This window comes from Strigops habroptila, chromosome Z (assembly GCF_004027225.2).
Source record: "Strigops habroptila isolate Jane chromosome Z, bStrHab1.2.pri, whole genome shotgun sequence".
NCBI lineage: Eukaryota > Metazoa > Chordata > Aves > Psittaciformes > Psittacidae > Strigops > Strigops habroptila.
The window spans coordinates 63,302,018-63,325,464 of NC_044302.2; the positions used below are offsets into that span (position 1 = coordinate 63,302,018).

At 41.6% G+C, this 23,447-nt stretch overlaps 2 protein-coding genes across 4 annotated transcripts in view; both read right to left on the reverse strand.

Moving 5' to 3' along the window:
* Positions 1-13,982, reverse strand: part of APBA1 (amyloid beta precursor protein binding family A member 1) — a 92,637-nt gene extending 78,655 nt beyond the window's left edge. For 2 of the 3 annotated variants that reach the window (XM_030512293.2, XM_030512295.2), the window contains exon 1: positions 13,818-13,982. The gene's annotated coding sequence lies outside the window, so the exon portion shown is untranslated. Of the gene's footprint in view, positions 1-13,725 lie in introns of all 3 variants that reach the window. The other variant, XM_030512294.1, reaches the window with a different exon arrangement.
* The window catches only part of PTAR1 (protein prenyltransferase alpha subunit repeat containing 1), a 99,160-nt gene that overhangs the window by 38,949 nt on the left and 36,764 nt on the right, over positions 1-23,447 (reverse strand). The gene's annotated exons all lie outside the window — the stretch shown is intronic.

The following is a 23,447-nucleotide window of genomic DNA, read 5'->3' on the forward strand; positions in this document are numbered from 1 at the left end:
TTCTCTCAATGACTTCTGACCCAGCTTACATATGCAGCAACAACAACAATATCAGCAATTTATTATCAAACTTAAAAATAAAAACTAAAAATAAATGCTGATAGTTCCCTGGCAGATTTTCTGGTGTGCATTCAAGCTCCTCAAAGTACTAACACTAGAAAAATACAGCAGTCATGAAGCACAACTGACAGGCAGACCACCAGTACAGTAGGTACTAACAGGATTCCACATCAGAAACCATTGTCGCAGCAGTCCTTTTGGGTCACCCCAACAGAGTGAGCAACCCACACACAGCACATGGCTATGGGGACCACACCACCTTCTCCATCCTACTTCAACATTGTTCCAATTCTAAAGATCTGGAAAGGTCTGGCAAGTTAATGGATTTCACACTTTCAAAAGCAGGAAAAATATCTTAAAGAGATAAAATACATCAGTATCTGCTCTACACCTCTTACAGAAGCTGATTTATTGGAGACTGTACAGTTTTTCAGCTCTGACTCAAAACTTAGCCTCTTCTTTGGCAAAAAAGGTTGAGGGGGGAAGGAAAGGAGAAACAATATGTACAATAATTATACCATTAAATACTTGCAAGCAAGATACACCCAAGGAATCAACTAATTCAGTGACATGCTGTAAAATTATCTTCTCAATTCTGAGTAGCACTGAAGCCACAATACTAGTTCTACACAACTGCAATCAAACCATCTACAATCAAAACCTCACCACGCAATGGAGTCAGGCTTGATGCCTAATTATAGCCTTTTGGTCCCTGTGCAAGGATGGGTTGTGATTGACCAACAGGCAGCACTGCCTAGTTTGTATGCTTAAGGTATTACAGTGATGGGTGAAATGTGTAAATGTCGGTATATGATAATGATCATGAAATTCAGGATGATTACAGGGACAGCAATGGTCTGCAGAAGTAACTTTAATCAGTCTTCAATCACTAATAAGCATTTGCCACAATGCCAGATTTTAAGACCATAGAAAACAAGACTTGCGGAGAAGCAACAATGAGAATCCTCAGGGCTACAGTGGCACTGCTTGCATGACCTGTGGGGAAGCCAGGAGAGATGTTCTGAAATAGCTCAAGGCATCTTGCAATCATAGTATCCGCTTCATCTTTCCAGGAAAAAAAGTTTGTGTACAAACACACAGCACTTTCTTTTGATAGCCAGCTGTGGCAGCCAAAGACACTTGAGCTGGAAATTATACTCTCCCTGGAAGTAAAATCTAACACGCAGGATCTAAAGACCTCTTTGTTGATCTATATTAACTCCCAGATGCTATCAATAATTTCCAAACATATTCCTTAACAGTGTTTCAGTTAATCCACCATTATCATGACAATTTCTCCTAACTTTTAGAATTATTTTTCTCAACACCTCCCAAACATGCTTTGTTTCACCACTTTCAAAAAAATTAACTAACCTCCTGGGCATTATTTCATTAAGGGTACTTGTACAGTGTTATCATTTTTCTCTTAATCTCCTTTTACTCAGCATCTGTACTGCACTCCCTCTGCCACTCACTGTGCATCTATCTCATCCTTACAATTTAAGTTGTTTTTTCCACAGATTTTACTTCCCTTGCATTTTTTAAGGAAGAAAGGCAAGTAGCACACATTGTGGTAATAATGTTTGAAATTACATCAAAGATAGACTCACTGTTACAGGGCACACTTCTTAGCATTCCACTCAATTGCAAAGGAATAAAACAATGACTACAAAGCATGACCATATGCAAATGCACTACGATCACCTGTGAGACAAGTGATACTGACTTACCAACAACATCTGATCTTCTTTTGCAGGGACCAAACACACTAATGTTCATTCCTAACCCTTACTACACTTTAATGGAACTTTATATATCCTAAACCACTAAAGCAGTTGACCACCAAGAGTCATGAAATGCTGCTTCAAGGGAAAAACTGAAATAGAAAGTAATTTACCATATCCTTACCATACATAGCTTTGTTTCCTGCTGCTTCTGCTGGGTTAGGAGGTAAGATTATTCTCCCTTATTAACAAAAGGAAGATAACCTTTCAGTCCGCTCTGAATACTAAGAAACGTTCCTACCCTTTGAACATCCTTGTGTTATTTATCTCAAGACAAAAAACCCACGCCGTAGGAGACACACAACTAAGGCAGAGATCAAAAGTTTATACATTCTTTTGAAGGAAAGAATTTTAATGGCAAATTAAGCTCCAATACTAGAAACCTGCGATTAAGATTCCAACATTACCCTTAACTCAGCCCCTGTAACTCCTTGCTGTCTTTCTTCAACAGGTCAAAAATTGGCAGAGCGAAATCTTTTTCTCACAATAGACATTAAAAAACACTAACCCTGGACTTCTTGAATTGGCCTCAGTTCAAGGAGTTGGGGGAAAAAAAAAACAAACCAAAAACAAACCTTTACTGGTGTAGAATCAAAATGTAATTTTCACAGGGTAGACTAATAACCCAATTTCTGCCCAAAATTACTGTAGTTCTTTTCTTGACAGCGCAAGGTTTACCAAATAAAATGGAGAAAGTTTTCTTCTGCAATCCAGGAATGCATTTGTCCCTAGTGAATCAATAAAAAACCCCCACAAACCCTCATATAAAGCAGTGTACAATCACAGCAGCAACAACAAGTAACCAAACACTACAGAAGTGCCACGTACTTGATAGGCAGATGATAACAAGAGAAACCTGTTATAAGGAGGTCTTTATTTCTGTAACTCACTGACCAACTTTATTGGTGTGGTATAAGAAAACCAGATGTCATCTTATTCATGTACATACAGATAATACCCCAACAATATATTCAGCATTAATAAAAAAATGTAAAATTGAGAAATATTTATTTCTTTGATCATATATTCACTAAGCCACAGCAAACAGGAAGACTTTCCCTGAGTGTCAGAGCTACGCAGAATGGTAACTCTCCGCTGCCAAGTCTTTAGCATGTAGAGACAAAGATTTATTTAGACAATGTTTGCCACTGGTGCGAAACTGGGGACTGTGAAGCTTTTTCTATCACAATGGTGAAGCATCTGCCAATTTTTAAGCACTAAGGTTTTCCCATTAACCTAGTCCATGATTCTGCTATAATTTCCAAGAGATAAACTTGGGGCTTGTTTTCCTGAAACATGTGTTTCTAGATTAAATGCACACTCAGATTCAAACTACTTAACTCTCTCCCCATGTGTTTTCTGCATGTTCATGAGATCTTTCGCAAAGGCATTTTTCTAACCTCAATCCCTCACAGATAAAAATCCACTATTACATCATCGCTTTTTCTTGGGGAGTATGTTACACATACTGGGAACTCATGAATGCGGCTACATTTAGAAGCAGAAGAATTACCCTCCTCAGGACAAAGAAGAACAAGTGGAAAACATGATGATGTAACTTACAAACCAGACACAGATGGGAAGGAAGAGAAAACAGAAGAGGATTAAATCCTTACCACTACAGTTCAAAGGCATTTAAAATACAAAGTACCCTCAGCAAAACTAGAACAGATACACACCAGATGCAAAATAATTGCGTACACGAGATTACCTTACAGACCTTGTCACAAGTGTCTTGCACATTCAGAAAGAGCTGAAGGATGACAATGCTATGCTTACAAGAAGGAATCCAATTTTCACATGCTACACTTAGGGACAGGAAAGATAAAATTACAACTAGCATACAGGAAGGTTTCCTCTGAGGTACCTGTGGCTGAGACTGAAGAATTGCAGTCATAAAGATAATCCTGGAAATAGAAATAAAAGCACCGCTACCATCCTGAGTCCCCAGACAAAAACTGGCAACAATATCATTGCCATCTCATAAAATGCAAACTGAAACTGGTGTATTTTCAGTCCATGTTTGCCTCTGACACTCAAATGCCTCTTCGCAAGTGAAAGTGTCAAAAATCTCATCAGTTCCCTGTGCCAGTGCTAAGTAAGCTACAAACATCAGAAAGAACACATCTGGGAGCCACTAAAAGAGAATTCAGGAATCACTGCCTGTGGGGAAAGCGTATCACAGCTGATGAGCAACCAAACAAAAGACTAAACTTCTAAGGCTTTAGTCTCTCCTCAGCAGAAACCAGCTTCCAGATTTGCACCTTTGAAGCTTAACAGGCTGATCCACACGTATTCTCTTTAGACATGACTGCAGCCAGAAGATTTGCTCTTTGGATAAGAAAGGCATGGTGGAAATCTTTCAGGGGACTTCCTCTTTGTAGAAAATGTTTGTATTTCATGAACATTGTTCCTAAACAGCTGTGGTCATGGGATCTTAGGGTGTCTTCAAAAGATTCAGTTAATAAACAAGCATACAATAATAAATAGAGTTGAGAAATTACAACAGTCTGAATATATGATATTCAGGTACAACAGCAGGTGCTTTTAGTACTGTATGCTAAGCCCTTGTTATGTATTTGGCATTGGCTTAGCTGCAGCAGGTATGACATAACTCACTAACATGCCGCATCACTAAAATGCACCAGATGGATGCTCCAGTTACATAAAGTCTCTTCTCTTCCCCACTCCTCTCCTCCAAACCAGATGTAACTTTTAAAGAGCAATGACAGGCACCAACACTGAAAATCCTAATGTCACAGTTACTTACCTACAAAAATGTAATCACTGCTCAATTATTTTAGTCAAAAGTAATGGTAGAATTTGGTGTTGATCGTGAAACCATTTACAAAGCTGTACTGATGCAGCACTTGTGAGGGTGCAGGATAGGCTGTTTTGACCAAGGTGAACACGGAACTACGCACAACTGAAAGTCTCAGGCAAGTTTGTTTTTTCCCAAATAAGCCGCTTCTGTCACCAAGCTCATGCAAGCTCCACTGACACTGCCTTAACAGGTGACCAATACTTTTTGCATTTCCAACATCCCAGTTTGTCTTCTTGGGGTAAAAAAAATAACTACATTCCTGTCTTTCCTGTATTCTTCCACTTATGCACACGTCACTGCTATTGACGGACAGACTGACCACAAGAGTGGTGCAAGGCCTCCTGCTTCTTGGTGGCACCAGTGGAAAATGGCTGGGTTTCCAGCGAAGCTGCAGCAACAGACTGCTGCCTCACACTGAGCGACTCTTCTCTGCAAGCTGTCTTCCTTCCTAAAGCCCTCCAGCATTTCAGCCAGGACTCCCATGCTGTTCAAACCAAGTATGCATAGTTACAGGTGACCACAGCACACCATAATTGAAAGATCTAATGACTTTGTGTTTGCAAACATGCCTTCTCTCCCTAATATGAACCCCCACAGGTGCCAGGCAAAGACCAGTGAAATCAGGCCAAAGACTTCATTAGATTCCTCTCAGAGCCACTAAAGCAGTAAGTTTTATCCAGATTGTGACGTACGCCCACTATTCAGCACCTCACTACATCCAAAAAGCCACGAAAAGGATGCCACCAAGGTTTATATGCTACTATGCCATAATAACTGTGTGAGATCTCAAAAGGCCTTGAAGCCACAGGATTCCTGTCATGCACTGGAGAGAGGGTAAGTCTTCAAAAGGCAGAAGAAATAAAATGAGAGTAGATGTGCACCTAATTGGAGGAGGTTAGTCTTTAAGGGAGGTGTGACTGATTTTTTGACACACTAAGCAAGACACAGAATATTATAAAAGTGCAAGAATAACAGCTTCTTTGTGTGCTGTCATTAAGTCCTTGAAGTTCATATGATTAATAAACCTTCTGACTGACTTTAAAAATATTTTAACTAGCTGAAAAAATATCTTCCTTGCACCACAATGAGTCCTGAATTACTTCACCCCACCCCGTGAATTCCTTCCAGGTAATTTCACCCTCTGGTTTCAGGTGTAAGACACATACAAAAGTATACATATCCCTCAGCATGTCCAATAGCCCAAAAGTCACCATTCTATACACTCTAGCATTTGAAAACACAATGCTTTTGAACAGGCAGCTGAAAAAGACATTCTCTACCAAATAAATTAAATGCTTTTTCTTCATAAAAAAGGAATTCTTACCTTGCTACTAGTTTGTGCTATTCTGTTATCCAGAGCATACCTAGTGTATGTATATAAACCTGCACCGCAGTGCCTGTGGATGCCACTACTTACAAAACCATAATAGACAGTTTAATACGGCAAATCAAAATCGGGTTATGAACTGCTCAGGTTTCAACACAGTTATATATTGGAAGGAAAAAAAATAAACCAAAAATATCTTTGGACCTCTACCTAAGAAGTGATTATTTTCATGGATAAGGACACTAAAAAAAAAAAAAATGGTATCTTCAATAAAATACAAATTTGCATGCCAGGAATGTGACATTAAAATTGCTTTTGCTCCATGCGCAAGAAGGCTGTTCATTGCAGTTTTAATTCCAATTTAATCCACCAAAAGGCAATCATTTTTGGGGTAGAGAATTTACTACTTTTTTGAAAATTGACTGCATGAATATTAACTGTATAAAAGTTAGCATTGTGCTTTTAATATTAACTTCTTGTGCAACTGTATTTCTACACTGCTATTCAGTCCAAAATACTTCCATTGGCTATCAGGGGGTAATTTATCCCGAGAGGAGTCTAACAGAGATCCAGATCTCCACTAGGAAATGCTTTGTTGTTCCTGGTGGATGACAGCTAGCAACTGGATCCCAGTGACATAGGCACTCTCATAACCAGTGCAGCAGAAGACTTCAGGTAATGCTCCATGTCACTTGCAATAACCCAAAGAGTTACCTGATACATTACTGAGACTACTTGTTATCTAAAATAAGCAGCATGTATCATACAGCTTATGGACATCCTATCAATTTACTCTTCTTCTTTCAGCTCAATGACTTCGCTTTCCTTGAGACAAAAATTTTTTCAAGAGGTGGGTATCTATCTTGCTTACAAAACCAGAAACAAATCAAGTCAGTAGCTAACTTGAAACACTTGTTCTAGTTCTTCTTAATAAAGCAGTTAGATTTTCATCCAGAACATGTTTTGATGGATTGTCAAAGCATTAATTGTGTGTATCTTCTAAAATACAGATGTGTTTTCTGTAGCCTTAATTACCTTTATATTTGCATTCAGAAGCAGCTTGACCTAAGGTGAAATAAAGACGTTCAGTCTTCACAGTCTTCTTAGGTAAAGAAATAAAAAGATATGTGGGAGTGTGTTAAGTCCCTAACGCAACTTCAACTGCAAGTAAAGCTGCTGATTCCCAAACCGGTGTGGCCTAAAGGGTACCACACTCAAAATACAACCCATTAAAACTGTCTGACTTGGGCAAGACTTTAAACTAGAGCTAAGCAGTCAGACTAATTACCATAAGGCTGTAGCTAAATTAAAGCCTGGATGCTGAAGCTAATGCAGAGCCATCATTACCAAGTACAGCACTGTCCTTTTGGACCGATGCCCAGCTCCTTGCCAAGAAGGCATTGAGCTCAAATGTCTCCCTCACACACCTCACAGCCCTAACAGGGCCTTCCTGCACAGGGAAGCTTTCAAGGACTTCGGGATTTTCTCATTGTTATGAAATAAAATTAAGCATGCCAAAACCTGAATGATGTCATGGCAATCTCATAAGTGGATTACATTAATCATTTATCAGCAAGGGAAGATAATTCTTAAGCGAGAGCAGAACCCTGAGTTCATATCTATTTACCACTCTGAGACAAAAGGTACAATAGCTGTGGATGTCAGAAATACATGTGAAGTTTGTGGAAAGGATATGTAAAACGTCCACTGAAAATGCAATGGAATTATAAAGCTATACACTAGGTTTACACTGACTCTTTTATTTAATAGATGTTTCTATCAGCTCACCACAAAGTTACTGGAGGAGATTTTCTTCATTAGGTAAAAGATAACTGCACAGCACAATTAGTAGGAATGTTGCTTAATCTTAACAAATTCATTCTTTTTTTAATAATGCTCTAATTTTTAAACTATTGCAACATAATTTAACACAAAAAAAGAATGTCTTCTAAACTTCTGGATGTTATTTTTCTATGTTTTGATCATCTTAAAAATCTAATTTAAAAAAAGAAAAAATTATCAGGTCACTGGATAAGATAATACACCCATATTTCAGCCCTTTCATGGGTGGAATAACTTTGGTGAGATGGACTTAAAAACCAGCACCCATCAGGAGGTGATCACCGTTTCCCTCACGTGGTAAAACCCCAACACTCAGTCGCCCCAACAGCAGCAGCAGCACAAGCAGCAATCTGCATGGCAGCCCGGCCGTCAGAGCAGGAGGGCAGGTTGGAGGAAGGCTTGCCTCCAGCAACTGTGCCCCATCCCACAGGGCAGTGAGCAAAACCTTCTGCACACCCTTGTGTTTGAAGCCCACGAGAGGCACGGTGCTTCTGCTGCAGAGCTTCGTGCTTTAGTTATGCCAAGGGCTACCAACATGGCATGTGCAGCCCTCACCTTAGTCACCTGATTTGAGCAGAGCTTTGATCAGATGGCGTTTAGGGATCCTTTCCAACTCAAGTTACTCTGTGATCATAAAAAAGCTGGTGTGAGAAAGCTGTTACGAAAAGAGAAGAAAAAAAACCCTCAGCTCCCCACACACATCACACAAAACATACTAATTTCCTCTTCCAATAGTGGAGGCAGTACCCATGTTCCCAAAGTTCACCTGAGGCAGCTAACATATAGAAAATTACTGGGTTTGCCCGTTACTTGGATTTGAAGAGTGTTAAGCTAAAGCTTTTGTCAGCCTTGGGAAGACCTAGAGCAAGAGCTTTTACCCTCTGCTTCCTCCTCTGGCAGGAGCTTTTTTGGGTATTACTCTCAGTTGCTCTTTTTAAAATGTTTAAAATTTATTTAGTCTAAAGAAGACTTACATTTAAGATTTCTAAGCATCAAGATTTCAAATATGATCAAAGCCCCTTCAGAATAGACACCATATAAATACATGGTAACACTGTTATCAGAACTCCTATATCAAAATAAATTAAAAAAAAAAAAAGAATAGTAAAACCTCAGCGTACATTCGGAAAAAAAAAAGTCATATTCATGAATGTTTTAAATCTTCTATTACGTTCTGACTTTTCTTCCTCTGCTTTCTGTTTAAAAATACCTACTTTTACACACCCCAAAATTAACAAAATTATTTACCCAGATCAAAACAGGCTCTAAACCTGTATCTGCTAGGCACTGAACCAGTACCTCAATCACACATACACAGGAAGGCAGTTCTTTTCCTGGCATACATCCGCAGCATGGAAAAAATAAAGCAACAGTGAGTTAATGTAGGGTAGTTGCTCAATTGATCTTGGTAGCAGATGGCCAAGTTTTGAGGACTCCATGGCTCTGCTGTCCTGGTGACTTCCTGATCTGTGCTCATCTCTCAGAGCTTAAAGTTTGCACATCAGATTCAGGAGGGATGTTCTTGATGCACAAAGAGGGTGCCATGGAGGTTCAGAAAAGTTTAATTAGTTGAAAAAGAGAAATTACCACTAACAGGGTTCAGCCCAAATTCCAAGGATGTGCTGCTCATCTGTCCCATTCTCCCACAGACTTTTAATTACGTCTCTCACTCCCCTGCACTCACATTTTCCTCAGATGGGTGACAAGGTGGTCATCGTACAGAGAGTCATTCTTATTGCAGTGCTCATTAAAAGAAAGAAGCAAATAATTCTTGATTGCTGGCTTTTGAGCAAGATTTGATGGACCAAATAGATAATCCAAGAACATGCTGGACAGCATGGAGGAAGGGTACATGTCTTGAAAATATTAAACACTCTAAATTTTTAAACGTTCTGAAATAATTGGCTAAATGTTACAAATCATCTCCTCCTCCTTTTGCTATGCAATGGGAAAAACAGAGGCTCCCAGTGTGGCCTACCTCACCTAGACTATTTATTGTTTCGAATACTTCTAATCCATTTCTTTCACTAGTTATGTTGATGATGTGATGATGTAAAAATCATACTGCTTATCCACAAATAGTTTCTTATTCAGGTTTATTGGATGATGAAAACTTCTGCCAGTAAGTATTTGCCATTAGACAGAACACATCACAGGAAACATCTTGCAGGACGTGATCCTGTAAGGACAACAGGACGGACCAGGTAAGATGCTGCTGGGAAAGTTTCCAAGAAGCCAAAAATACTGGCTCCCTGGAAACAGCTTTGCATTTCCATTCCCACCACTCCTCCTATGTCAAGAGAGACCCTCTCCAGCAGAAAGGGTCTACTGGAAAAATACCACCCTGTGGTCCTACAGTATCCTCAGCCAAGCCCTCTGCCATCCACAGCTGTCACATGCCCATTACATTGCTCCTGTATTTATTTATTCAGAATTAGGACAGATATTATCATCATTCTTTGCCCACACAGATGAAAGCAGCAAACAAAGGTGTTTCCCTAGGCCTCTTCAGTAAAGCAACAAACATACAGCTTTTGTAGAAGAACAGAGTCTCACATGGTGGAACAGAAAAAATACCATCACACTGCTCTGAGCAGCTGGCTTATCAAATCAATCAATACTATGAAGCAAAAACAATCAATCTGTTTTTCAGAAAACTTTAACCCCCATACAATACGTATTGCAAGCAATCTATTAGAAATAAATAAGCAGACAGTTGTTTGCCAGATCTCTCATTAAGTGGGAATCCTCACCTCCTGTGAAACCAGAAAAACACATTCAAAAATGCATTACTAGAACACCAAGGCTTGACTTAAACCTACAGTAATAGGATCTTGTTCAAAGTTAAGCTTCAATTAATCAAACTGCACTGCCTATGGACAACATGTATTAAACTATCTGAAGCACCTAGAATTTATTTTCGTATTATTATTTTTTTTGAGCACAAGAGAAAAGGTCTGATTCTTCTAATTCATAATCTCCTGTAAATCCAGAAAAGCTATGATCAATAGCAAGACAATTCGTGTGCCAAGGGAAAAACATGTTGAATCTGGTCAGAAGTATCTAGGCCATGAGATGCAAGTTAGAAGTTCTAGCTTTCTGTTTGATTTTCCCTTCATTTTGTCTATTTGATGTCTCTGAAGTTTATTTTATAATTAATTTTTCTAATGTGATCATGAGTTTTTGATACTAACCTTGACCTCGCATACATGCAGTACCACCGCAGAACCAATACACAGTGTGTATTGTCCCAGCCACCTTTTCTGGATTTACTATTTGGTTTCCCTGCCATAAATAGTACCACACACTGAGACAGCCTGAAGCCAAACAACAAAGCCACTGCAAATGACTACCCACACTGGCCTGTTAAATATACACAATAAGCAGCTGAACAAGAGATTCCATTTCTTTGCACCGCATGTCTTTCATGTCAGCTCTGGTGCTGGTAGGCACTGCTTATAAACAGAAAATGTTAACAACGTTTCAAAGATGCGCATAATCCTCAGACTGCAGGCTTTTTAAGTTAAAGAATGTAAGCATTGCATGCGACTGTGGCTTAACGTGGTATCAATGAAGTCCAAAGCCAATTCCTGGTAAAATTAAAATCAATTCAAATCTCATACGCAAAGAATTCAGCTTTCTGGTTACTGTCGCTTATCAGACAGATGACACAAACTTTAACTTCAAAATTAGTAGTCCCTGATTTCAAAGCAGCCACACAGAGCAAACAAGATGCTCAGGCTTATCTCCAGAACTCCATACCCCCTTTCCCTGCTCCACAAGGATAAGGGAACAATGGAGTACTCCAAGATTTTCACCTCTGGCATCCACCACACTACCACATCCAGCATCACAACATTTCTTCCAAAGCATTACTTTCCTGTGGTTTAAACACATGAAGACAATCATAACAAACAAAAAATTGGGAGTGACTGAGAATTAAATTATTAACAACAAATTGTGAAAAGCATTGCGTAAGATTTGGTGCCTCTTCCTTGTTTCCAACACACCAAAACTATCTTTGCTATCTACCCAGATGTACCAAATTACTTTCCCAGCATTCTTACATTTTATACCTAAAGGGCTAATCTGTGAATACCTTTATTTTAATAGCCTCCCAAAAGGCTGGCCTCGCGTCTGTTATAAGATAGCATAGTAGCAAAAAAAATTGCTATTTTAAATTAGGACAATGTAAGATAAAAGTATCGCTTCAAGCTACAACTAGAAACATCCAAGAAAACTTAGACCAATGAATTACACAATTCATCCTACACAGCCAACCTTGAACTTCCATTACTCTGTAAAAAATCAGTTTGGCCTAAAAGCTCACAAATCTCTCAATCTCAGACTACATTTTCCAATGAATTCAAGCTGTCTTTCACTCAGGTTTATATTTCACTCATGAGACATCCACAGCATCCATCCCAAGGTGCATTAGAATGCTAAATTTCCTGCTTTTGCAGAGTTGCCTGTGGTATTATTTACTGGACACTTGATTTTTCAGTATAAATACACACAAATGTGCAGAATTTAACAGTAACTGTTCTCCTTTGCTCCCAAACAGCTTTTCTGGGCAGTCTGTGCCCCCTCCACCCCCATTAGAGCGAAAGGCAAACATGCATCTCACTTTTCATTATCTGCATAGCAATAAAGAGAGAATGAACCCATTCCATGTCACCATCAGTGTTAGGGAAAACCGGGCATCACGTGTTTGCTCCAGTGATGGGCTGCAAAGGCAGGTGCAGCCGGTCCAGATTTTAACAGCAATGCAGCAGATCCCAGAGCACTGTGACTGGAATATTTTCCAGGCAAGTTGGTTGGGACCCCACGGACCACAGTCACAGAGCGGATGCAAAAGTGCAGCCACCTGGGTGTGCTCTTATCAGCTGGCATGACACAATGTGTGTCAGAAACAAGAAAAACGCTACGTGCCCGATCTGCCCTACACCCACATTAGCTCACTCGTAATATATGCAGAGTCAGGAAAACATCTCTGCCTCCTAGATCCTCAGCAGCTATGAAAACAGCCGGATCTGCAACCCGTTCTCCAAAGCGGACTGCAATTCCACAGCCCAAAAAAGCTACAACAGGGGAAGGCAAAAAGATGCTGTAGTTTTCCAGCTTAGGCCCAAGTTCCCGTGCCTCTTAAAAGGCAGATTAATAGATGATGGCAAGCAAAGAAATCTTGGTAAATTGCCCCTGTTCACCCTGATCCTTCCAGAAAGCAGATGCAGCACATACGGCTGCACTGACCGTGACTGTGATTTAGGCACATCGTTATGCCAAACTGCTTTTCCTGACACTGGTACGTGATGGCAGCAGATGTCATCTCCCACCCAGGCCCAGTGATGGAGAGCGGAGCGGGCAGCTCGCTGCACCCCACGGAGAGGATGAGAAGATCCAGACTGCGGTGGGCTCCCTTCCGCAGACCGGGACGCGGCCAGAGCGCCCGGCAGCACCTCCTGCGAGAGCGGGCTCTGCGCCCGTCCTGCCGCGGCCGCTCCATCGGCGGACGGAAAACCTCCACAGCCCCCCCCGCTCCTCCCTTCCCGTTTCACCACAGAAACGATGCCGGGTGGGGAAAAAAGAATACATAAATCAAACCCAGCAAACCAGTGCGTTCGGTACGCACAGCTCCGCGCGGGTTTATTGCACCACCGTTAAACACAGTAATCACACCGGCGAAACAAGCGAGAGCCCACAGCTGCCCGCGGGCGGCTGCCGCTCGGGGCAGGTGCAGAGCCGCGCCGCTCGCCCCGCGGTGCCCGCACCGCCGTGCCGCGCACACCGAGCCGCCGCCCCCCCGCCGCCGCCCGGGCCGCAGCTCCCGCTGCCGGGAGGCGCCGCGAGGGCGGGAGCGGACCGGCCGCCCCCCGCCGGGCACCCACCTCACCCCGCACCGCACCGCGCCGGCCGCCCGGGGGCCCGCCGGCCTCCCCGGCACCCCACGGCGGGGACACTCGGACCCCAACCACCGCACCTGGTGCGGGTCCGCGCCGCCTCCTCAGCAGGCAGGGCGGCTCCGGCGGGGGGGGCAGCGCAGCGCAGGGCGGAAAGCCCAGCAGGCAACCGCTCCGCCCGCCGCCACCATCTTCCTCCTGCCGCCGCCGCCAGCACCGCCCTGCCCGGCCCCTCGTGCCGCACCGCCCTCCCCGCGTCACCGCGGCCTCCCACCTCGCCCCGCCCCGCCGCGGGAGGGCCGCGGGGGCGGGCGGAGCGCTGAGGTGCCCCGGCGAGTCCCCGCGGGAGCCGGAGCGCTGCGGCTGGGGGGTGCCGCGGGACGGGGCCCAGCGCCGGCCCTCCTCACCTGCCCTTTCGCACCAGCCCACAGTCTCGGCTCTGCGGCCATGGAGCCGCAGCTGCGAGGAGCGATGTGCCACCGCACCGCGGGCCCCGAGCAGCTATCAGCCGGCCTTGGGCATCCTCCACAGCTGCGCGCCCGACCAGAGCGTACGAGCAGCTTCCCTGGAGGCTTATTGCCACCCTATAACGTTCTTAACCACTGCCTCCTTCCTGAAAGAGGGCTGCCCGCTCCCGTGTTCGCATATATAGAGACGGGAGTCCTTTGGTGTATTAGTCCTTGCACGGCATGTACAGCCCAGGCTACAACAGCTGTGGTGGTATCTTGTAGCTACTTCAAGCTGCTGTGCCCTGCACTTCACTGCCTCAGAGATTCCACACTCACAAACAAAATCCTAAATTCTTCAAGATAGCGGCTTGCATATTATGGTGTTTTAATCAATACAACACAGTCATAACCCAAATAAACTATGGGAAGAAATAAACTTTTTATACTTTTTTTTTCTTTTTCAACAAGATTGGTACCTAATCAGTTTTCCATTTTAAAAAGGGTAGGAGACACCAAGGTCCCTAACAACTAATGCAAAATTGGAACCCAATTTGGAACCCAAAATGGTAATTTTGACAGTATTGTGCATTTGTCTCTTCAGAGAATGTGGCAAACATCTGTGAAATGTTCAGGCATACCCCACCACAAACTACCATAAGTAATCTGTAGATATATAAAGGCTTGTAACTAATTACTATGACAACACAGTGTTAGTTTGGAATATAATTCTGGCTTTCCGCTCCCAAAAACATACCCAAAAGAGAGTTTCTGGTTCTTGGAAACAGGGTAGTGACTATTCCCCCATTACGATATGGTTCAGTCACACTGTATGAACAGCTGTGTCTTTATATCTCAGTCAAATTGCTGCAGTACTCTGCAGATGAAGACTTTGAACACGAGACTGTGAAAAAAAAAAATGTTGTTGAAAAAGAAGGAAGAAGTTAAGAAAATGTGAGTGACTTTCGTTGCTTAGACAACTGCTACTGAACTCCTTTCCTCTATTTTTAATACACTGCAACACTTCGGTTTTTTTCCTCCCTTGCTAATAGTTTTTATTCATTGACATTTTTCTCTGCCATCCTGGAGACTTCTTCCAGCTCGACAACTTTTGTAGCAAAAGTAACAAAACCTGGAGGAGATCTCTGTTTCCTTCTTCTTGTCTGTGGTCTACGTATATGGCCCTGGTACAGCTCTCCGTTACCAGTATTTTGGGTGTACAGAATGCGTGTGAGAGACTTCCAAAGCTGTTGATTCTTGGGTAGTTATGTTAGGTAAAACACTTGTGATTAAACTCCTTCTTTCTGTCCTGCCTGTCAAAACAAGGAAGCAGTTAGGCCTGAGTGTGATCTAAATTTGCGCTGCTTCAAGAGAGAGGTTTGACCAGGTGACCTCTAGAGGTCCCTCCCGGCCCACCTTACTCTGTTACAGTCTTACAATTTCAACAGACTAATAATAGCAGTCTTCATGACTGCTAAATTATATCCAAGGAAAGTTCCATACCCTAAATACATTTTTCTTCCAGAGCTCCACTCTGCACCATTTTATTTCACAGCTCATCGTGACAGGTCTTCTAGCACACAAGTTGTCTGTGAACCTAAAGAGATGCTACTGCCAATGCAACAGTACTAGTATGATGCATTAGCATTGACCTTCAGGCTCTTGCATGTTTTCAATCTAATCATCACGAGTCAATTATTTTCTCTTTCAGTTTTTGCAATTAAAATGGTGGAAATCGTGGTCTGTTTGTTTTTGAGGTAAAGCTTTCATTTATGCAACACAGTTTTGTTCTAGCTCTTTCTGAAAATGTAGAAACCAATTTTGCGTTTTGTAAAACCAAACTTAGATTAAATTAACGTCCTGGACAAATGTAAACTGCCCTTTTAAAACTGACCAGTTCATATTTAAATACACTAAACAAAACTTGACTGAAAAACTTGTATCAAAAGGACCAAGTCTAAGCAGTAACATTCATAAAATGAAGTAATGCTGTGGATGAATCTATACAATTTGCTGGGCATTAAACGAAAACCTTGTGAAGGCAACAGTTTTCTAAGCCATTCTGGTGATCTGTAACAAATGCAAATTGGCCAGCTTCTGGCATATTCAGACACTCTTGCTATATAAATAATGCTGTTTATGCTGAACTCATTTTTCATAGAACCACAGAATGGTTAGGGTTGGAAGGGACCTTAAAGATCATCCAGTTCCAACCCCCCTGCCATGGGCAGGGACGTCTTCCACTAGACCATGTTGCTCAAAGCCCCCTCCTGGTCTCATGGAGGGTGTCCCTGCCACAGGGAGTCATTGTACATAGTTTGCTTTCCCCCCGTATTTCAGTTTTAAGACAAGCATTTGTATCAGTTTCTGCATACACACATTCCTGCTCTGGGCTTCGTGGACAGTGCCATATAGAGTTTCTAAATCTGCTGCACAACATCACAGTCTGCCTTTGTTCTTGTAATATTTTAGGGTCATTTGGCACAAGCTGCTGTGTGAGTATTGGCAGAGCATCTATCTCACAGGGAAGAGCCTGGCCCAGGTTTCATACGGACATCTCATTAGCTGAGCCTGGATATTTCTGAGAGGAAGAAGTTATGCTGAAGATTTCTCTTTTCAGGAAAAAACTATGCTCTGTAAAGTACATTAACTGTATTCAGCATGTCCACATTCTACATCTATTTATATACCCATTAGCCTGGATAAAAGCCTTGGGCATGGCAGCTCAGACACTTTTTACTACATTAGCCTACTAATCTAGCCAGCTTGTATGTATTTTCAGGAATTGGACATTGCAATGATTTTAGGTCTGTGAGTTGTTACTTTCAGCCTTGGGCCAAAGGCAAAACAGCTCACACAGGCTGAAAGGACCAGTGAAAGCCTGACATAGTTTTAAGGTCAGATAGCTCAAGGTCCACGGGGGACAGAAATGAATGCTTTTTACTGTCTGAAATATTGGGATTACAGCTTTCACATGTCAAAAATCATTAATCTCTGACTCTAGTGGTGTGTGAACTACCTGTTGCTAGAAGACTGCCTGCTGCTTCAGAGGTACTTGCTGGTACTGAAGTAGGTGGCTTTCAGTAATGCAAAGTATTTAAAATTACAATATTGGACCAATGAACTCAAGGAAGACATTTTTCTGAATAAAATCTCCTAGACTCAACCAGCTCATCTCCTTGATTAGGTTGGTCTGAAACAGCTAAGCCAGGAGTACGGAAATCTGAAAGCCAGATCTATGGTTTTCAAGCCTAGAAGTCACCAGCATTGTCAACTATTCTGACTTCCCAAATAATATACCTGTAAAATTTCACTGTGTGAGTCTGCATCCAGTCTGTAACTCATTAGCAGCACAACAAAAACCTAGGTTCCACAGGAATTTTCCTTCATAAAGTGATTTACCATGTCAGGGAATAATACCTTAACATATGTTCAAGCACTCTTGCACACTAGACAAGTACACAAAGAGGACCCCTGGCATTTTCTTTACTTAAACAGGTGTAGTCTTTAAGGTAGTACTGGAAGATACTACCTTGAAGTAGGTAAGGTAGTATCTTAAGGCTTTATTCAGTAAATGCTTCTTTTCCCTTTTCTTTGATTGTATCTTATAACGTGCCAGCAAAGTAGCCCATAATTAATTGGGATTCAACACCCCTTGGAGTTTTCTAGTGCTGTTCTGAGCACTGGCCATTGATCTCAAAAAAATTCAATGCAGATTTCAACAGATCTTATTTTCTGTTGATTTCCATCATCCCATTGGCCAAGCTTTGGAGGAGGCATTCCATGTATTAAAATAGAAAACTTCACTTCTGTTGGGTTGCAATTACTGTAGCCTGCCCATCCATAGACCGTAAAAACATGTTGTCCCTGTTTTCTAATGTTATAATGATCTGAGGGGACAGTATATCACTAGCTATGCTTTGAAGCATTTACTTTGCCTGAGGGGCCATATACTAAATATTTAATCAATTTGAATTATAAAGCATGCAGCCTCATCTATGGAGGGGCCTTAAACAGACAGCTGGCAAGGAGAAAGCTCTTCAGGGTATAATAAAGTAAAACTGCTGGGCCCTCCACAACACTAGGCAATAGACTTAATCACAAAATAAATCCCAAAGATATAAAAAAATTCTGAAAGCCTGAGGTATAATAAAAAGGAACAAATAATCAGTCAGGAATCAGCCATATGGATAATATCATCATATGTGGTAGTATTTGAGGAATTCAGCAACAACACATTGAAGGAGGCGATTTTGAAAGTTTGGAAATCTGATAAAGGAGTGTAATCTGCTTGAAGCTCACTCTCAATTTACTAGCCCCATTTTTACACACTATAGAGAATTTTGCTTCACTCTTCCCCTTCACTAGTGAATTAGTTATTTTTTTTATACCATTTTTACAGGGTTTTTTGAAACATAGGCATAGATAAGCAATAAAGCTGATTGTGGTTCTTTATACAGAACTGTTGAATAAACCAAAACTATGTATTTTTCTAAAAAGCTGTAACAGTTTAAAGACAATTCGATAAAAGTCTCCTTTGTATTATTGACTATAATATATTCAGACTATGACATGAACACCCTAGGACTTTTGTTTTCCAGGTATAGCAGTCAGAAAAAGTATCTGTGTAGTGAGTACAAAGAACCTTACTTTATAATCAGATTGAAGAATTTATTTATGTAAAATACCTGGCTTCATACTTCTTTGGCTGTTTTTCCTCAGAACAGCCTTGAACAGAATGTTATATTTACCAAAGCCAATGAATTCAGAAAGAGTATCTTGCATTTAGTACATCCAGCTGGGATTTTTCATAGTTTCCATATGGGTGCACAAGGGAATCTCTAGCAAAACTTACACATTGGGAACCTCTCAGAAGGAACAAAAATGTTATATTAAACATGTCAGCTGCCTTTGTAGTTTTACGCTCCTAGATCTTTAGTAGGTTTACAGGAGCCAGCATGCTCAAACAGTGGGAAAGGGAGCTTGGAGAAGACTGACTTGATGTACTTTACCTTACACTCCTCATCTACCTCCACACATCGGATTTTGAGGTAGATGAGGCATCCTAATTGTTTGCAGCTGCTGGAACCAGGAGTGGAAGTCTGGGGCTTCTGCTGACAACCACAGCCATTGCCATTGTCTCCCTGTGGCTGTGTAGTACGAAGGCATTTTCAGGCAAGAGATAAGAAATAAGATCTTGCTGAAAATGAGTTCTCTTTGCCCTCACCAAGAACTCCTGTGGCATGAACGTTTTCCTTCTGAATGCCTTTTGTGCTAAGCTTACTAGCAAGGGCGTTCAATGTCACTTCCATGTCTCTCACTTCCCATTTTCTAGGCGTTTCTTTTCAGACTCGGTTTATTTTGCTCAGCAATCTTTGCCAATATGCTGCCAAAGCGCACCAAACTGCTGGTTTTATGCATTCATTTACCTGCTTGTAAGATCTACACAGTGGATGGGACAATTCAGCACTACCTTGCTCCTCCCCATCTAAGACCTAACAACAGATGGATAGGACATTGTCGAACCACTCAAATGACCTTCTCTAACAGCAAACTGCAGAGTCCCAAGCTGCGGTTCAGATTTATGTATAGAGGGAAAAAAGTTAAAAGAGATGTTCTGGACTGTGGGTCTTCTAGCAGTGCCAATAGCTGGTTTGTCTTTCCATTACAGTGCCTGAGGTGTCTTTCCATTACACCCTGAGGTGTCTCAGGGAGGGAGATGTGAGAGAGTTTAAAGCCTAATTTGGAGAAGGCAGCAGGGGCGCGTGGTTTGCAAGGTTGAAAGAAGCATAGGACTTGGCAGGGTCAGTGCCTGTTCCATCTGTTGTTCAGGCAGGGGAAGTCCTTGCCAAGGACACTTGCAGGGAGCACAGAGAGTAGGAGTGCTTGCTCTACAGAACAAGAAAAACCCCAAAAGACTCTATCGTTAACCAGGCAATGGGATTATTTTCTCAGTGGGAAATTTTTGTCATTTCAGCAGCAAGACAAATAATACCCTTACTGGTGGGCTGGTTCCTGGAGTCAGGTACTTCCAGCACTGTGCGTGGTGCCATAGAAACCAGCCATGGCACCCGCCCAAGTACTTGGCAAAACCAGGCTAGAATTAGGCTCAGCTCCAGTTTTTAAATCCATAGCCTCCTGCCTGCAATTTCAGGCTTTAAATTAATGACTTGGCACCAGTATCCTTCACAACAGCTTTGGTTTCGGATTTCAGCAAGTGAGAAGAACCTCAGCTGAGGCACTTCCACTGAGAGCCCCAAGGAGTTCAAAAGAGAGCGAAAGCAGATACTCGCAGTGAAGGATCCCCAGAGGCACAAACTTCTTCCTGCTAGTGATCTACTGGGTCCAGCACATCACGTGCACATTCAGGCTTTCAGACATGCTGCAAGTCTTATTTTTAAGAGGTGAAGCTCGTGACAGATATCAGGTTGATCTTTTACTGTTTCTTCTTTGATGCACATCAATATTGCAGTGGTAGCTCTCCCATGCAGAAACCTTTATCACATTATATCACACCTACTGCTGCTTGAGCACTTTGCTCAAGTTTATATCTTAGGCCTCACCACACTACCTGGCAGGACTGGAAGTGCTCCTTTAGGCAATGTTTGAAAGAGAAGTGCCAATGAAACCCATCTTTTTATTTATGTTTTTTAATGGCCACTAATTGTATGTGACCCCTTTTCAATTGTCAGTCTCCTGATAACTGTGGTGCCTGGGCCTTGTTGATAAGAGAAATGTAATATAAGTCTGAGGGAGTCAGCATCTTGTCTGAAGCTCAAATACATAATAACAAAACTAAAAACCCAGTCCTGCCTATCTTACTCCAAATCAATGAGGAAACCATCCAGGGGCAGGCCTGCATTCAGACCACAGGAGCAAATATGAGAATAAAAAGGTCAACAGTTTTTACTGAAATATGAAGCAACTGAAATACACAAAAGCCAGCAGACCCAACATGAGAAGCTGTCACAAAAGAATTCAGGGATATCTGTGGGGTTTAATGATGAGTAGAGTTGGATTAATAAAGCCTTGTAGAAAACTGAGAGGTTTATGTTCTCTGAGAACACAGAAGCAACAAACTAAATGAAAAACAATGACCTGTCTAGACTTGTGTTTATGCTAATATTTGCATTCATTCAAATTCTAAAAGCTATTAATGTATATAAAGACTGTTGTAACATGCCTTTTAAGGTGACAGTGAAGCATAGAGATAAATCAACTTCTAAATATTGTGTGTTACTCTGTATGCTGAAAATGGAACATCCTCCTTGTCAAAGCAAATCAGCCCAGGACGACGCCTTCTTGTATATCTCAAGTTCAGATATGTCTGCTGCATTCCTTTACATCCTCTATTTGGAAAAGCTTTGCTTAATGGGGGGGACTGTGCATAAACACTAGTCATCAAATGGTAGATGGCAGCAACAAATGTGACGTACAGTCCAGCAGATTTGAAGGATGATGTATATTATTTCATACACAGCTCCTCTCCACTAAGATTTTTTCCCCTTGCATAACAAGATTGCTGGGTCATGTTTAAGGGTGACTGTCGTCTGGAGAAGTGACAAGAGCAGGCAGTAGAAGTGAGTGAACAGGCTCAGGGGGTGGCTAGTTGAGAAATGTTCTGACGTTGCTATACGAACTAAGTTAAGGTGAAAGACAGCCTTATGGCTTTTGCTAAAGAAATGGGATCTTTGATTACTTTGGTGAGGAAATCTCATCCCTGCTCAAAATGTGTACATAGGTACATAAATGTACACACATGGCCATATTTTTCACAACAAAGGAACACAGGAGTAAGATCCTAGATCTACATTTCTGTCCCTCTTAGAAGAGTTACAGGAGACAGACATGTTCCAAACCAGTACAGACAAACATAAAGCATTGACAGCACAGTTCCTTCTAAAAAAAAAAGTTAGTCTGGCTCTAAAGATATAGCCAACTATTATGGTTATGAGTACTCTCTTTGTTTTACTTTAGACTACCTTCAGCTAAAATTAAGCTAACGTTTGAGAACTCTCCTGCAATTTTTTTTCTGTTGTCATGGTTTTACAATGTGTCACCGTAAGATTAAATGGAAGTTTGTTAAAACAGTGAGGAAAGAAGCTTGCTTTTTTTTTCCTATTGATCTACACTGACATAATATGCTTCATAATTAATGCATAGTAAGACTTGCTCCCCATTTGTAAATGGCATTTTAACTGTTACAATGTAACTAATGACACGAAAAGGGAAATAGTGTTTGAAGTCAGAATTTCTGGAGACCATCCTGAGTAAAGGCTGCTGTGAAAACAATATGTGAAGAAATTAATTTTACCAGCAGTTTTTGAAGCAAACTTTAGCTTTAGGGTGGATAATGATAATCAACGGCTGGACTGATCTTTCTCTTCCTGCCTTCTATTTGATTCCTTTGGTAATGACTGATTGCCATGGAAACCATTAACTGCACCTTCAGTGACTTCTGTCTTTCCAATCAGATGCCAGGCAGATTAATACTTCCATTTAAACAAGCAAGTTCATATGGAGAAAGCAAGCAAGACCTTTGACATCCCATAGGCTCTGCAGCTAAAAATCTTTGTTATTCACCTTGTCTTTTGAGCTGCAGGCTACCCAGGAAATGTTTGGCAAAAGTAATGCTGGTACTATAGGGGTTGTCATAGTTGAGAATATATCAAAGAAAAATAAAAAAACCCATCCCACAGTAGAATAGAAAACTTCCCTTGTGAACACTCCACTTCAGATGTCACAACACACTTGCCCTCAAAAGGCTGTCTTCCTACCTTAGACACCACTTTCCTAGCTTGGCAACATGTCAGATACATCTCCTGTAGGCAAGACACAGCCAAACAACATGCTTCTGTTGTGCTTTTTTCATGATGTGCTCCCTCAACTTACCCCTCTCTTCTGAGATGTATCTTGCCATAACATTTCCACTTACTTTCTTTCACTTCTTTACTAGATCCTGCACTAACGTAATTCTCATAGGTGCTTCTGGTTACAAGGGAAGTGGTGAATCCATGGCTTGCTTTGCAAAGGCACAGCAACCCCGAACAGACTGCAGGGTAACAGCCAGATGCTCTGTGCCTCCGAAAAAAACAGGGAATGCCTTTACTGCCTTCTGGTATCCAGCAAAGGAGTTCCAGTGGCTTTCATATGCTTATTAGTAGCTGGGGAAAATTTATATTTCTTGGCACTGGAAAACAGTGGAAGATCTGAAGTCCTATACCAAAGAAAAAATAACTGTAACAAAGTAAAGGAGAACAACCA